Source organism: Eretmochelys imbricata, chromosome 1, assembly GCF_965152235.1.
Source record: "Eretmochelys imbricata isolate rEreImb1 chromosome 1, rEreImb1.hap1, whole genome shotgun sequence".
Taxonomy (NCBI): domain Eukaryota; kingdom Metazoa; phylum Chordata; order Testudines; family Cheloniidae; genus Eretmochelys; species Eretmochelys imbricata.
Window position 1 is genome coordinate 267,128,806 of NC_135572.1, and position 16,235 is coordinate 267,145,040.

Here is a 16,235-nt window from a genome sequence, read left to right on the forward strand (position 1 = left end):
GCCAAAGGCCTCTCTGATCATCCACTCCATCTCCCAGCCGGCACAGGATTATTCCCTATGAGACAATTACTAGGATTTTGTCCAGTCTGTTTTTCAACGTCCCCTAGTCCTGAGGCTTTCCCTACCTCCCACAGGAAACTATCCCATAGCCTGCTACCATCAGGAAGGGCTTCCCAACATTCAGCTTCAGCTTGACCTTTCCTTTTCTTTATTTCATCCCATTGTCATTAGTTACACTCCCTCCCCTACCTACCACCATAAATAATTCATCTTCCTACTTGATGTTTAGAGTGTTGAAATACTTGTAGACTGTTACTATGTCCCTCTTAAGCCGTTGCTTAGCCAAACTAGATGTATTTAGCTGTTTTAATCTTTCCTTGCCAGCCAGTTCCTCTGGCTCTTTGATCATTTTTTGAGGAGTTTTCTTTATAAATCCTTTCCTCTCTCTCCTGACTTGAATCCTCCATACCCGTGTTCTGTGGGTATTATCCCAGGCACAGGGCAAAGCCCAGGCTGTCAGCCTGAGTGCTAGCTGGCCTCCTCTATGCAGGGAACCCTCTCCTCACCCACTCCAACCTGGGAATGGAGAAAGGCAGAAGTACTTATCATTTCCTCCATGCAGAGGAATGGATCCTCTTTCAGCACTGCTGCTTGACACAGCGACCTGCCATATTTCCCCCCCCCCCCTCCAGATGCCTCTCTCCCCTAAATAAAAACCAGGTAGGCAGTGGCTACTTTGCCTGCCCTGCACCCACTACCACTAGTTTCATTATGAACTATGAAGAGAAGTTAAGACTCATGGGACAGCAGTGACCAGGATCACCCTTTTATGGAAAATCTGCACCATAGTGCACTTGTTTTCCCTCCAGTTTTCTGCCCAAGTCTCAATGATTTTTTTTTAAAATTATCATACTTGAGTTGTTAGCTAATTTTTAAGTTTATTAGCTAATTACTTAAATACTATGGGTCCTACTCCTTTGAGGTGCTGATTGCCATAAATTCCCTCTTAAGTCAATGGGTGTTGACTTTTCTGTCCATGGGAAATTGGGTTTTTGATCAAAAGAAATTTCAACTTTTCATCAAAAACCCAAATGCCTGAAAACTGAACTTTTCTGGGATGTGGCCAAAAAACAAAATATTTCAGGCAAAAACTGATATATTTCTATTCTGAAATGCCACTGTGGTGTCTCATGGGAATTGTGTCTCAGGGACCTCCTGCTCCCAGTTGTTTCTGTGCATCACCTCCCCAGCAGGAGTTCATCTCCCATGAGCCATAGCAGCCCCTCATCAAGAGAGGAGGCCATGATGCATCATGGGTGATGTATTCCAATTAGGGATCCCAGGCTATAGAGGTGAATGGGAGAATGAGGCATCCAAACTACAAATCCCATAAGGCACCACATCATTTCAGAATCAAAATATTTCAGGTTTTTGACAAAATATTTCAGATTTAGATGTTTTACCAAAAATACAAAATTTTCTGAGGAAAAATGTCAATTAAAACCAAATTATTTTTTACTTTTTTTTCAAAGTTTTCCACAGGAAGAAAACCTCCATTTTCCAGTTCAAGGTGTAGAAAAGTGCTTAGCATTTTGCACTGGCAGTCCCCTTGGATGCATGCCATCCAGCTCAGAGGATTTGCATATGTTCAGATATTCCAGATATGCCCTTCCCCAGTCTTTATTAATAGATGTTTTACAGGATCTGCCTTACTTCTCAATTGTTCAACATTATTTATGTTTCTGACTAGAGACAGGTTTCAGATTGGAACTTGGCATCTCAGCCATTTGTGAATTATCATTAATTTCCTTCATCTCATTTATTAATGAACTAGTTCTTCTCTAGCACTTTTCCTTCCCCATTGCTAAAAGCCTTTCTTATTCCTCCTAAGATGTGGCTATGGTCTGAAAAATGATTGTAAAATATAGCATTGTAGGGGTTTGTGTTTATTGCCTTCAAATTGCTTCCAGATCCGAAGTGCTCAGTTTACAGGTAAAATGATGCTTTTTCCTAAAGGCCAACACCACACACTCCACCTGGGTCCAGATGGGAGAAAGCCGAGCTGGGCTCTCTCGCCAGCAGCAGCAGTAGTGATGAAGATTCTACAGGCAGAATTCTGCCCTTGGTGACGCCTTCAGTGGCGTTGCACAGATGTAACCGAGAGCAGGATTTGGCCCTGCAATTGCCTGCAAGATGCTTTGCATATTCTCTGAGATGTGGAGCACCCTGGGCTCTCATTGACTTCTGTAGGAACTGAGGGGACTCAGCACCTCACCGGATCAAGGCCTTCATTAACAATTAGATTGTTGCCAAGTAAGCCACAATAGACTCCAGCTTGCTTACAAAACCCCCTCCTCCCCCCTTCCCCCCCCAAGCCATACTGGGGTGCTGGGCTACAAGGAATACAAATCTGAACCATCTCATTTTTAGTCACTAAAGTCAGCAACTCTGTGCCAGGGAGCAGACCTGTAGAATAAGAAAGGGTCATTTCTACAAGATCACTTTTGTGACTACAAGAACACTCTGACACCTTTGGCTCACACTATCTTAGCTGCTCTTAGTATTTTCCCCTCCAACTCTCAAGTGATTCTGTATTCTTATTTAGTTAATTCCTCCCGTTTCTGTATCAGTGCAGGCTTTCCTACCATCAGGTCTGTGAGCATTTCTTTGTGAAACCACACTGGCCTCTATGTCAGTTCCACCCTAGCAGAGTATTCTCCTCTGGCTGAAATCATCTCGCTGTGAGTCACCAGCGGTACCTCCAGTGGCCACATTGGAGTGTTCCCTGCTTTGCTTTGCTTTGCTGTGGGAGGCCTGCCCACCCCCCGCCCCGCCCCGATGTAGGTCTGGCATCTTACAGAGCCTGTAAGAGTGTTCCCACGAAGACAGATAGGTAGGACCCAGTACAAACAAATGTACCAGTCACCCCTTGATCTGTAAGAAGTACAAACCTGGACTCAGTTTCCAGTCAAGTTAAACCAGTCATTGTGCTCTGGGCAATCCAGTAACCATTCAGAAATGAACTCGGAGGAGACTCTACTGACTACACACTGAAGCATCTTTTAATCCACGCTTTTGTTCTTGAATCATAAAGCGTATTCGGAGAGGTACCAATCCACACATGCCCAGGATAAGCACCGGTGACTGGGATCATGTCACGCACCCCAGGATAAACATCAGAGACTGGTACTGCCCCACAGGCCTCTGGGATAAGCACCGGGAACCTGTACCACCCCACACATATACAGGATAAGCCTAGGACCTGCTCCATCAAAATTAACTAGGAACTGTTGATTTTTCCCCCTTACAAATACCTCTTAGATTTAAAAAAATAACAATAATTAAACAAATCCAGCCAACCTCATTTCATCTCCAAGTGTGTCCTCCCAAAACCTGTTATTTTATCTTCTCCTCAAATCCCTTTCCGCCACCTCCCTTGCTGAGCTGTGTAAAGGGTTTTGTTTCAAGCATTCCAGCTTAGGCCACATGCAGAAATGCTCCACGCAGTCTGTGCAATGATAGGAGTGTCTAACCACGGGCCGAGGGTGACAGGAAGTTGTGTGTAGGAGAGGATTCCTTCTGCCATGGTGAATCCCAGTCTTCCTTCCCCCACCCCAAACACTCCTCTCCCTCTTTTAATGATGAACTTCCAGTGAATGTGCAGTTTCAATCATGTGACAGGATTTTAAGCCTAGCTGTCAATGGTTAGTAGCTACTGTTATATTTGGTCCGGGGTGTGGGGAGAAAATAACCCAACGACCAACAGTATTGTATTGAATTTTTTTTAAAAGGCTGTTTTTGAAATACATTGGGATCTGGCTGACATTTATTGCTTCCTCTCTTGTGTCTGCCATGGCGGGTGTGGGTGAGGGGTGTGTGGAGGGTTATAATGGATTTCTCTCTAGTGGACCTTTTTCATAGATGTATGTAGGCAACAAGCAGCCCAGCTTGTGCATGCAGGAAATTGCTCACTGTAATCTCTTAATGGAACAGGTACAGACAGTGAATCAGACCCAGCTGTGGTCACGGAAGCTCAAGGTTTTGCTTGGAGGGTGGGGGGAAAGCAGGGCGGCAGGGTTATTTGGTGACCCTTCTGCCTGAAGACAGTAGAATGCATTTCCTGCTAGAACCTGCCAACGCTACTCCCGGAGCAACCAGTAGAGGTCTCACAAAAGCAATGCACGCTCCTGGGCGGAGCTCTCTAGAGTGAGGCAACCCTGCAGCTGGATCAGCATAGGTCTCGACTCAGAGGGCACTACGGTGAATTATACCTGCTAAGGACCCAGCCCTTCATCTTCACAGTGCTACCAACCTGTCGGCCCAGACGTGAGAGCTCCTCCGACTCCATCAGCTCGCTTGCTTGCTGAATCCACATATGGCCACCGGCACGCACGGCTGGGCTATTCTAAAGCTTTGGGTGTCCTTTTAAATCCCAAGAACAGAGTTTGTGCCACTAGATGCTTGGTCCTGCACCAGTGACCAGGGGCTGAATTCAGCAGCATTCTGTAAATTAACCCTCCCTCATACTATAACTTATGGCATGTCTACACTGGAGCCGGAAGACAGCCCCGCGAAGTGTAGCCACAGTGGCATGAGCCGTGGGCAGGAGTAGCCACCCGAGCATGTACCTATGATCTTGGCCTGGCACACGCTTGGGGCAGTTAGCCCCTCCCGCCATTGCAGATATGCTATTTTTAGCACCGTAGCGCAGGCAGAGCTAGCGAGGGTATGTCTGCTCGAGCTGGATTTAACCTTCCATGTGAGCATCCCTGGTACCTTTTTTATTAATGGAATCTCAATGGGTGTAACTTCCACCCCAAGGCTCTGGACGAAGGTGTAAGTGGCTGTAAGTTAAAGTGACCCCACTCTTTACACTTTCTTCTTGCCCCAGATCTCCCCTCACTTGCAGTTACTTCTGAATGCCACCTGCATAGCCGAGAGCAGAATCGTGTCCTTAGTGTGTAAGTGACACCAATTATCCCAGACCCCGCTCAGCAATGCCTAGCATGGGCGTGATAGTTCTAAGGAGGCCTGGTTCTGCTCACACTGGTGTAAATCCAGAATACCACAATGGATGTCAATGGAGTTACACCAGTGCAGGTGGGATCAGAATCAAGCCCAAGCAGTCTGAGGGCATGTCTACACAGCCGGTGGAAGTGAGCTTCCCACCCCAGATCAAGAGACTCAGGCTGGCAGGGCTCAGACCAGCGCTCCAAGAATAGCTGTGCACACAGCACTCTGACACTGCAGCTGGGGCTCTGAAGCTGGAGGGGGTAGGAGTTCGGCTTCAGAGCCCGAGCGCCACGCCGAGCTGCAGTGTCCGAGCGCTGGCTACGCAGCTGTTGTTAGTGCACGAGCTCACTCCCGCAGGCTGTGTAGGCAGACCGCCACTGAGCCCACAGAACAGGAGTCGAAATCAGCGTTGCAGGATTAAGGAACTCTGGCTGAAAATAAGTGGCTTCCTACTCACCAGCAGAGAGCCTAAGGGAGAGTAGCAGCAGCTACCTTCTGCCGGGTTGAATTCCTTAGGGCAGAGAGGCCTAGCTGGTGCAGGGAAATGTAATTTACCCTGACCCCACTGCAGCTGTGAGCAAATCTGGGTGTGAATGAGAGCTAGCCACGACAGCACGAAGGAAATAAGAAACTTTGCCCCAACTCTGAATCTCCAGAAGCTGTTTTGTGGCCCAGGTAGCATGTGAGGGTTTTGCTTTTAAGGCTAAGTTCATGAACATTTCATATTGAGACAAGGAACCGCTACAGAAAATGAACTTATTTCTAGCATGGCTGAAACCGGGGAGTCTGTGAAATCTCACAGCCAAATGAATGTTCTCGTGACCTTTGCAGCCCCTGTGGCCAGACCAGCTAGACCTCGAGCATTTGGATGCTGCTGCAAATCAAACCTTTTACCCAGGCCTAGTCAGCATCATGCTTGGAACAGCTGGTACATGCATCTCAGCTAGCCCTGACTCTGGTTCTGTATAAGGCTATCCAGTGGCAGCCTAGTCCCGTGCATCCTGGCCTGCCTGGTAAATGACGCTTATTTGTGTCTGGAGGAACACAATGTTTTAATGTTTAGTTGTGCACAGCAAGGCAAAAATACTGTTCAGTTACCAAAGAGGTGAAGAGCATTGTGGGAGATTTGTACTAATTATGGAGGAAGCTAGTTAAAGGTCCAGAGGAGGCCAGGAGCTGAATCTGGCCTGTGTGACTCAGCCAGTCTGCCCCTCAGGGCACCCTCCAGGTGCAGATTTCCTCCCTCCCGTCTAGCTCTAGTTGCTGCAACATTTTGCTGCTCTGTAGCTACTGTGGGAATCAGCACAGCGGCTCATGTGGCACTTGGGAGGGGATTGATCACAAGTGACTGAATAAATTTGCTCCAATAAAAGTCCAGAGATGGAAAACTGAAGCAGGCTCACAGCATTCCGCCCCCCGCCCAGACACACACACACCAGATTACTGCTGGCAACACCCTCTCCCCATCAAGGGACATGGCCCAGAGACGGAGGAAGCCAGTGTGCTGTTCTAATGCATTAATATTCCAAGTGCTCAGGTAGGGCAGGAAAGGTGCACACTCACTGCTTTGTTGTTAGTTGGTTTGCATTCACGACAATGCAATGGTGTCATTTTCACACTAATGCTAATTTTATGCTTTACTGACTTCAGAGTCGCCTTCATCTATATCATTCAGCTCAGCAGTTAAAGGGCCGGTCTCCCATATTAAGGAGCCTGAACAAAATGTTTCAGAGTAGCAGCTGTGTTAGTCTGTATCTGCAAAAGAAAGGAGGACTTGTGACACCTTAGAGACTACATGCATCCGAGGAAGTGCGCTTATGCTCTAATAAATTTGTTAGTCTCTAAGGTGCCACAAGTCCTCCTTTTCTTTTTTTGAACTATATGTGTCTGCCATATGTGTGAATTAAGCACCGTGTGCAAGAGAGAGCAAAATAATGTTTGTCTATCCTTCTCTGTAGGAGCTTGTGCTAGTATGAGAATAAATCTATGTAAATGACTGGGGTATACTTGACTGCAAGAGCAGCATTGGCTGTGACAGGGCACTGGACCAGCTTCCACCTTGGGCTTCTACTCTCAGCCCTAACACTGACCTGCCATGTAATCTTGTGCAAGTCATTTAAATTAACCTCCCTGTGCCTCAGTTTTCCAGCCTGTATAGTATAAAATACTTACCCTTCTGTGTAAAGTGCTTTGAGAGCTACAGCACTCTCTGTGTGCTAACTAGTGCATGTGTAAACGCACATGTGATTGTGTATATGCATGGATGTGTGTATCTGCCAGTCATTATGGGCCAAATTTTCAGAAGAGCTCAGCTCCCATGAGTGGGATTTTCAAAAGCACTGAAGTGTGTCATGAGCACGTCTCCCTGAAAGTCTGTCAGATTTGGACACCTAACTCACTTAGGATTTTGAAAATTTCACCCTAAACTGAGTGGCTAGATTTTCAGCAGTGTTCAGCAGGCCAGTGCCCTGGGGCTGCTGAGTTCTTTTGCCCCGATGTGTGTCAGAGTCTCCTATGCAAGTGTCTGAGCATGTGCATACGTATGCTATGACTGCATGCATGAGGGCACATGTGCTGATCTCTTCATGTGAGAGGATGAGGATATGCGAGAATGTGCTTGAAAACATGTAAGTGTGTGAATGGCGGTGCAGCGAGCCAGTGACACTGTTTGCCTAATGCCCTCGCTCATAAAGCTTGCGCTGCAGGATGGGAGCCCAGATCCCCTCTGAGTCTCCAGCAGGCTTACACATCCCTCCTAATGGGAACAGGAGATCAGTCACTCCAATCCTCACCACTTTGATTTATCTCAGTGTGATTTAATGTCCCCATTTGCATGGAAGGAACCACTCCGCCTCTCCTTGCCAGCACTGCTATAACTCTCTCTGCCTCTCACTCAGCTCCTTCAGGGACAGCAGACTGGTAATGAAGCTACACTGCAGTGACAGCCACTAACACAATTAAAACTACATGGAAAACGAAGGGCAGAGGGGAGGGAAACGAGAGTTCAAAGGAATAAGCAACAACTCCTCTCTTCGCTCCGGTGTGTGCATGTGTGTATGCTCTATGTCAGCAGTTTTACCAGCAAACCCTCAGGAACCAGCAAAAGAACATAAGGTGTTTCGGGGCCGGGAAAGGCTGCCCAGCCCATCACTTTAGCACCTTCTTGGATCTATCTGAATTTTCCTTCCTGCTCTTTCCAACAGGCCCCTCTAGTCCCTCCTCCCTGTCCCAGAAACCAGCAGTTCTCTTGAACTCTTCTAGTCTGCCTCAGTTTATTGATATTCTCTCTGGCTTTTGTTCCATTGCTGGCCCCTTTTGCATGAGATGGGAGCTGCTGAAGGTCCCTGTTTGCCCCAGATTTCTTCATTTGGAGACTCGCCCCATCATGTTTGTGAACCTCTCAGTGGTGTGAAAAATCCCTCTGAGCCAATGCAGGGCCTTCCCTGACTCCGAATGCCTGGACTGGGGCAGTCCTTTTATCCAGTGAGAACAAGCCCAGTTTCCTTATCCTTTTCCCATGCCTCAGCGCCTTCCTACCTGCTCTCATCTTTGCTACCCTCTGCTGTGCCCCTCCAGGGTAGGGATAGGTCCGGCACACTCTCCACAGAGGCCTTGATTCTGGGCCAGGGTCCAACCCTTTTATGATGCTTCAGAGCCCCTAGGTATCACCCCCTCACTGGGAATATACTTTCCCTCCCCTCGTAGCCCTGACAAAGGAGTGTGCTGGGAGGCCGGAGGAGGTGTGGCCAAAGCACTGGCCCAGCTCTATGGGAAGCTGCGGGCAGCAGCTGCAAGTTAGAGCAGCTCCTGGGGCCTCCAGAGCAGCCCAGAATTCAGGAGGCACAAAGGAATGCACAACCACTATGGCCCTCTCCCCCTTCCCTGGGATGCACCTCCCACGCTGCAAAGCACACAGGGTTCAGCTCAGAATCTGGGCCAGGATCCCAGATGGAGTCAAAAAATACCACAGTATGATCCAAGGCTTGATCTCCTCCCTTTGGGACAGTTACCAGCGACAGAGGCCCAATCGGGGCTAACAGGAACCGTACATAGTAAGAGTATAGCCAAGGCATAATCTCCTTCTAGATGCGATTAGTAAAGAATTAAAGGAGGGTAATTTAATTAATGCCAATCAACATGGATTTATGGAAAATAGATCCTGTAAAATGAATGATATCTGCTTTTTGGATGAGATTACAAGTTCAGCTGATCCAGGTAACAGTGCTGATGTAATATACTTCTTTAAGGCATTTGACTTTGTACCATACAGCATTTTGATTAAACAACTAGAACCTGTTAAAAGCTGGCTAACTGGTAGGTCTCAAAATATAACTGTAAATGGAGAATCATTATCAAATGGGTGTATTGCTATGGGGTCCTGCAGGGATCAGTTTTTGGCTCTAGGCTATTTAACATTTTTATCAATGACCTGGAAGAAAACATAAACTCATCACTGGCAAAGTTTTTGTCTGACAACAAAAATTGGGGGAGTGGCAAATAATGAAGTGGACAAGTCACTGATCCGGAGTGATCTGGATTGCTTGGTAAGCTAAGCAAAAGCAAACAATAAGCATTTTAATATGGCTAAATGTAAATGTGTACATCTAGGACCAAGGAATGTAGGCCACACTTAGACTTTGGGGGGACTCTATCATGGGAAGAACAGTGGCCCTGAAAAAGATTTTGGGGTGATGGTGGATCAGCTATACATGAGCTCCCAGTGAGAAGTGCTGTCCATAAATTACCTAATGCTGGGGGTCCTTAATTTTGCTTGTTTGTTTCAGTGTTACAAAGTGTTACAGGAGGTGGGTGGGTCTTGAGAAATCACCAAAAAATGAGTTATGTAATTTATGGACACCCCTGACACCATGGCCAAAAGGGCTAATGCAATTCTTGGATGCTTAATCTGTGGAATCTCATGTAGGAGTTGAGAGGTTATTTCACCCTTCCTCTGTATTTGGTACTGATTTGACAGCTGCTGGAATACTGTGTCCAGTTCTGTTGTCTACCCTTCAAGAAGGATGTTGCTAGTTGGGGAGAGAGTTCAGAGAAGAGCCATGAGAATGATTAAATGATTAGAAAACCTGGCTTATATACTAGTAGATTCAAGGATTCCATCTATTTAGCTTAACAAAGAGAAAGTTAGGGGGTGACTTGATTACAGCCTATAAGTACCTACATGGGGAACAGATACTTAATAATGGGCTGTTCAATCTAGCAGAGAAAACTAGAACGCGATCCAGTGCCTGGATATTGAAGCTAGACAAATTTATACTGGAAGTGAGGAGTAACTTTTTAATGGTGACAGTACAATTTACCAATGGTCATGGTGGATTCTCCATCACTGGCAATTTTAAATCAAGTGTTTCTGAAAGATCTGTGCTTGGAATTATTTGGGGGAAGTTCTCTGGCTTGTGCGAGACAAGAGGTCAGACTAGATGAGCACAGTGGTCCCTTTTGGCTTTGGAATCGATGAAGCCCAGCACTCAAACTCAAATCTCACTTGGCCAGGCTGACCCACTTAATGCTTCTGAATACAGTATCTCACTGATCTCCACATCCAGGCCTCCGCCCCCTCCCCCATTTTGAAAGGAAGGGGGACTGCCAGAAAGAGACATGCAGGTTACAATGATAAAAAAGAGTCAAATTAGTTGAAATAATTCATCCAGACTGAAACAAATTAATAGCTTCCCTTTGATTTCCTTGTTGGGTCTCTTCAAACAAACCCCTCCCCCTCCTCCCAGGAGCCCTTCTCTTCCCCTGTATCCCGATACCTCACTCCCTCAGCCTTTCTTATTGTACCAAATGGAATGCCTGAGGTGGCCTGAGCTGGTCCACCATTCCTTTTGTTGGCTGCCATTAATCTAGGTAATCAGTTGTATCTGAAGCACTGTTATTAATCCTTTCATCAAAGCTAGATGTACCTAGGTGACTCTGTGTGTGCCCGGGGGGAGAGGGATGGTATTTCACCGTGACAAACTGAGTATACTTGTTTGTGTCTTGCAAGCTGTGTTGGGTGGGTCCATGTTTCTAGGAATGTTTGGCTGTATGGGAGCTCCAGGTACATGGGATTAAATCCTTCAGGGGTCTCTGGTTTACCAGGGACGGTCTCATCTAACCCAGCTGAGAGCAGGTCTAGATGAGGTCTAGATGAGCCTGTGGTGTGTGACCGCTTTCAAGCTGTCCAGGCTGGGAGGCAGGGGGAGCATTTGCAGGGAAGGGGGATTCAGTCTTCTGGCTAGAATGTAAATAAGCTTGGGCACATCTCTCTCCCCCTGCCCAGAGATCTGCTCCCGCTCATTCAAGAATTAGGTAGAAGGGAAAACTGCACTTTAATCACTAGACCTTTCCCCTTTCAGCTCATGCTATAGCTTTCCTTCCCCTTGTGCAGCCAGGCTGCTCAGAGGTCAATGAAGATGTGAGGAGCAGGAAAACCACTGGGGACAATAGTTCTGGGTTACAACAGAAATCTCTCTCTTTCTCCTCACTGCCTCTGTCTCTCTCTCTCTTCCCTTCTCCCTCTGGACCAGACTGCGCCCTCAGGCATAGCCAGACAAGCCTGGCAAAGCCTCTCTTCCCTGGAGTCCTGTCACTGCTCCCCCTCCTTGTCGCTTCTGCCGGTAGAAGAGAGAAATCTTCTCAAGGAGCCTTTGTTTGTATGCCCTGACCAGGACTTTGGAACAATCACAGGTCCCCAAACAACCTATCGTTAAGGAGTCATGATAGTGTTAGCCAGAGTATTATGGGATGGAGTAATGTTCCACCCCCTCCCTTACTTTCTGTTTGAAAAAACATTTAATGCAGGTACGGGGGTTTTCCCACTCCCTTGACCTACTCAGTTGTGATGCAGTTAAATAAAACAGCAAGTGCCCAGCCTGCAACCCTCTGAGTAGATTTAGTTTTGTTGCTCCAACTGGTCCCTTTACAAAATAACCCACTGCCAGTTTTACCCCGAGCCTGGTGCCAGCCAGGCCAGGATTTGTGGGTTGGTTCCGAGCTGTATAAACACTCATAAAGCTCAAATTGCTAGTGCTCACTAGTGAGTCTCAGAGCTTCTATTTACGGAGCTCCTCATTAACTGAGGGAGGAGGGCTCTGGGTGAAAGCCTAGTGAGGGTAGCTGGAGGTCTGGCCAACACAGAGGTTTTGCAGCCACCCAGATGAGACCCAGCTGAAAATTCTTAGAAAGGAAGAGCAGTATCAGAGGCCAGGCGCAGAGGCAATGGGTAGTCCCTGCTGATTGGACAGGAGAAGGAGTTTTAGGGTGGAAAAGGCAAGAGAGTTGAATAGTAGGGAAAGGGTGCATCAGAGGAGAACAGCTGGTTAGGTAAAGCCTGTCTGTTGTTGCTGATCTTTGTAGGATAGTAGAGTTCTTAGAACAGGACTGTTGCCTGAACAGCATTGCTCTGAGAGCAGCTCATAGATAAGATGTGCCTATCTAAAAACCTCTAGCTCTGCTGTGAACAATTTCTAGCGACTAAGCCAGGGCACCTGACTTTGTGGTCAACCACTGCTAGAAGTAGGATACCTCCTGACAGCATGCTGGGGGTAGCATCAGTACAAACTTAGAGGCTGCACAATGTCTCCTTGGGCTTGTGTCCAGATACATCCAGTGGAGATAGCGACAGAGGCTCCAAAGTTTAACTCTGCCCCCTCAGTTATGATTTCTAGGTTTGGAAGGTGTTAGGGGAGAGGGGAAGTGGGGTGACACCTGAGTACACATCAACTTTAGGAGGTACAGCAGAACCTCAGGTCCTGTAGCCAACTTTATGCTGTTGCTGCTTTACTCCACCTTCTCTTCACTGTAACAAAGCTGGCCTTTGTCTGCCTTTTCATGAGGTGATTTCAGCTGAGACCTAACTTAATCTTTGCATCTTTGTCTCCCCATTAATTATAGGATTAAAAGCAAGCTGCACCAAGGTGACTTCAAGCTTTAAAATTTTTTTTTTTTAAAGAAAGAAAATAAACCCTGAGCCAGCAGCAATTTTTATTTAGATCTGAATTCATGAATTTTAGCCCAGTGTTGGCATGTTGGGTATTAATGTATGTCTGATTATGCAAAGCCTCCATTATGTCTGTAATGAAAATTAGATTCTGCCACTGAGGTTGTATTTAGTGATGGCATAAATATTTATTATTTTTTTTTTTTTTTAGATGCATGATCTAAGGTTATGGTTGCTATGGCAATAAGACTGTTACCAGAGGAGGGAGCTAAAGGTAAGTGTGGGTGTCTGTGTGTGCTGGGGGAGGGATGGGTTTACTGGCTGCCCGTCATGATTCCCCAGTGCTGCTTTCTCTCCCTTCCACCTACTAAGGCGCACTGTGAGTCTCCACCCCTGGGACTGAAATGTGTAGCGCACACCCAGCTACTTTATTTTCTAAGTCCATGTAGTATCGAGATTGACAGCTGCCCTTGGAGACTGAAGTCCTCTATTATTCACAAATAGTTACAGCGTGGGCAGCAGGTTTAAGGGCTTCCCAGAGGCTGCCTGTCTGGGCAGGACAGGAGGTCAGTTTCTGTATCCCATTGGATCTTGGTCTGTCTGCTCAGACTGCCACAGGAACCAATCAGCCCCAATTCAGGGGTGGTTTTTGTGATGTGGGCACCTGTCCTACTGGGAACTGGCCTGAGAGGCCCCCCAGCTGCTGTCTCACAGGTCACTGAACAACATTCAAAACTTCTAGCCACTACCAACCTAGGGGTTGGAACTGGTGACCTCAGGCACAGGGGAAGAACTCCAGCTTCCCAGTCACTCAGTCCCCTTCTCCATTTTTTGCTTTTGTTTTGGAGCACTTGCCCCCTCAAGTACCTGGAGAAAGCCCTAGATTCCTAGAAACTGTCTCTGCTGGTGAAATCTCCCAGGGTACGTCTACACAAGGGTAAAAGATCCATGGCATGGCCATAGCTGGTCCAAGTCAGCTGATTCAGGCTCCCAGGGCTTGGGGACTGTGGGGCTAAAAAGCTCTGTGTAGATATTTGGTCTGAGGCTGGAGCCCGAACCTGAACATCTACACAGCAATTTTTCACCCCGAGACCCATGCGCCTGAGTCACCTGTCCCAGGCTAGCCACGGGTTTTTTATCCGTGTGTATACCTACCTCCAGTGACAATAATGCTAATATACCTTTAGACTCAAGCAGTTAGCCAATATTCCGGGTCTTTCAGGTTGTTCCCATTAGGAGGAGAAATTGATGGTGGAGTCAGGTATTTCTTCAATGCGATCCTATTTATTTAAAAAGAGTGCGTGCAAAGTCGTCTTTCCCTGAACACAGTAAGAATCAAACAGAAGCGTTTCCTTGCTTATCACTTCAAGTCTCTTTTTCCAGCCAAAATGCTCTTTGAGTTTTCTCTCAGGGTCCTGCTACAAGTGCTTCTGTGCCTGTCCTTGGCTTTCTGCTGCCTTCTTTGTCTGGCTCTGTGGTGTTTCTGGCTGCATCTACACCCTGTCATGTGCATGCTACACACATAAATGCACACTCACAGCTCCCATCAAAACCGTACCCAACCCTCTGCGTTTGCTTCGAGCCCCCAGCGAAACTCCTCCATTTGAGTAGCTCAGCTCCTGACCGGCCTTGCGTGGGGCTGGCGTTCCGGGCAGCGTCCCTTCGTGTTCCAGCTATCTTACTCCAAAAGCGGCTTAACTGCTTCTTACATTCTTCCTGAATGAAGAGTGGCTCTTACATCCACCAGCAACAATGAGATTTCACCCAACCCGCAGTGTGCTAACATTTTGCACCTATGTAAAGGTTGGAGCCAGTGGAGTTGCTCTGGATTTAACCCAAGTGTGGCTGAAGTTAGCATCAAGCACTCAATTGCTTCTTCCTTTTTATTTTTTGGTGCAAATTTTCCACAGACGATCTCATCACTAATTTATTTTGTATCCTCCTTTGACTAAAAATAGCCACAAGTGTTTTAAAAGGGTCTCTCTCTCTCTCTCTGTCCTCCCGGTCACATTTAATGTGATTTCCCAAGCTTGCTCCTTGCCTGCATGCAGCTCATCGGAAGAGAAGCTGCTTTAATGTGAGCGGACATTTCGCTCCCATGGGGAGGGCAGGATAAATGACTGGGGCTTGCAGGGGTACTGCCATCCACACTTCCCTTCACTCGCCTCTCAAGGAAGGCCTTTCAAAACCACCTGCAGTTAAACCACTGCCCCTCAGAAGGGGCCCCCTTCCATCAGTCACCACCGAAAACTGGTTTGCTCACCAGTGACTTCAGATCCAGGGGGAGATCAGGGGAACTAGCAGATGCTGCAGCTGTGGTGACTGGAGAGCAGGCAAAATTGCTTGTTAGTTTTAAGGTAGGAGTCAGGGGTGGGGGAGAGCAGGATTACACTTGATGCCTGCATGCTTTTTTCAGAGGAGCTGCGGCCATAGTCTAATTAGAGAAAGGAAGTCCTTGGGGATGATGATCTTTAAGGCTAAAAGCCTGAGAATGCCGCAAAACGGAGCGGCCTCATCACCTGCTCAATTCTGTCATTATTTGGCCTTCTCCTTTTAGATCTTAAATATAATCTGAGTAGTTAAAAACAGAACAGACCTGCCAGGTCATTCCCCCACTTCAGCCAGTGCAGTGCGGTTTCCCCGAAATATATTCTCAGGTGCCTTCTTCAGCTGGTAGGGCCCAAGCAATGTGGGTTTCCAAATTTCCCTTGGGGATGATTCCACAGTGTTCCCAAGTGTGCCTGATCTCTAGCCTACCTTTCTTTGTGCTTAATTTCATCCCAGCACTCCCAGTTATGGCCCCTCAGACCCCTCTGAGAAATTCCTCCCCTTTGTAGCCTCTTATTCCTCCTCACTATAGCAGGTTTTGCAAACTACTGCACAGATTTTTATTGCTTTCTCCTGATGGGGCCAGGAAAGCTGGATTAGTCCTACCTCTGAGAAGCCCCCTCCTTGCATTTCTCACTTTACTCCCTTTCTTGCTTATTGGATGGTCATTAGTCTCTTCCAGGATGGCTTAATCCAGGCCAGGATTTAAGGAAATCCTGTGTTGTGACACTGGGAAGTGCAAGTTGTGTTGGTTACTCTGGGAGCAAGAAAACCTGAGAACTAGAGGCTGTGCCTATGTCCAGAAGCCTCGGTAAAAAAGTGCCCTTCCAGCTCACGACACCGGACTCCTGTCTCTTGTCCCCTAAGAAGTATTACAATGCTGAAGCCCTCATCATTCCATCTGAGGAGAGCCTCTCTTGGGAGACCCTCCTCTCGCTGTTCCTGAGTTGGC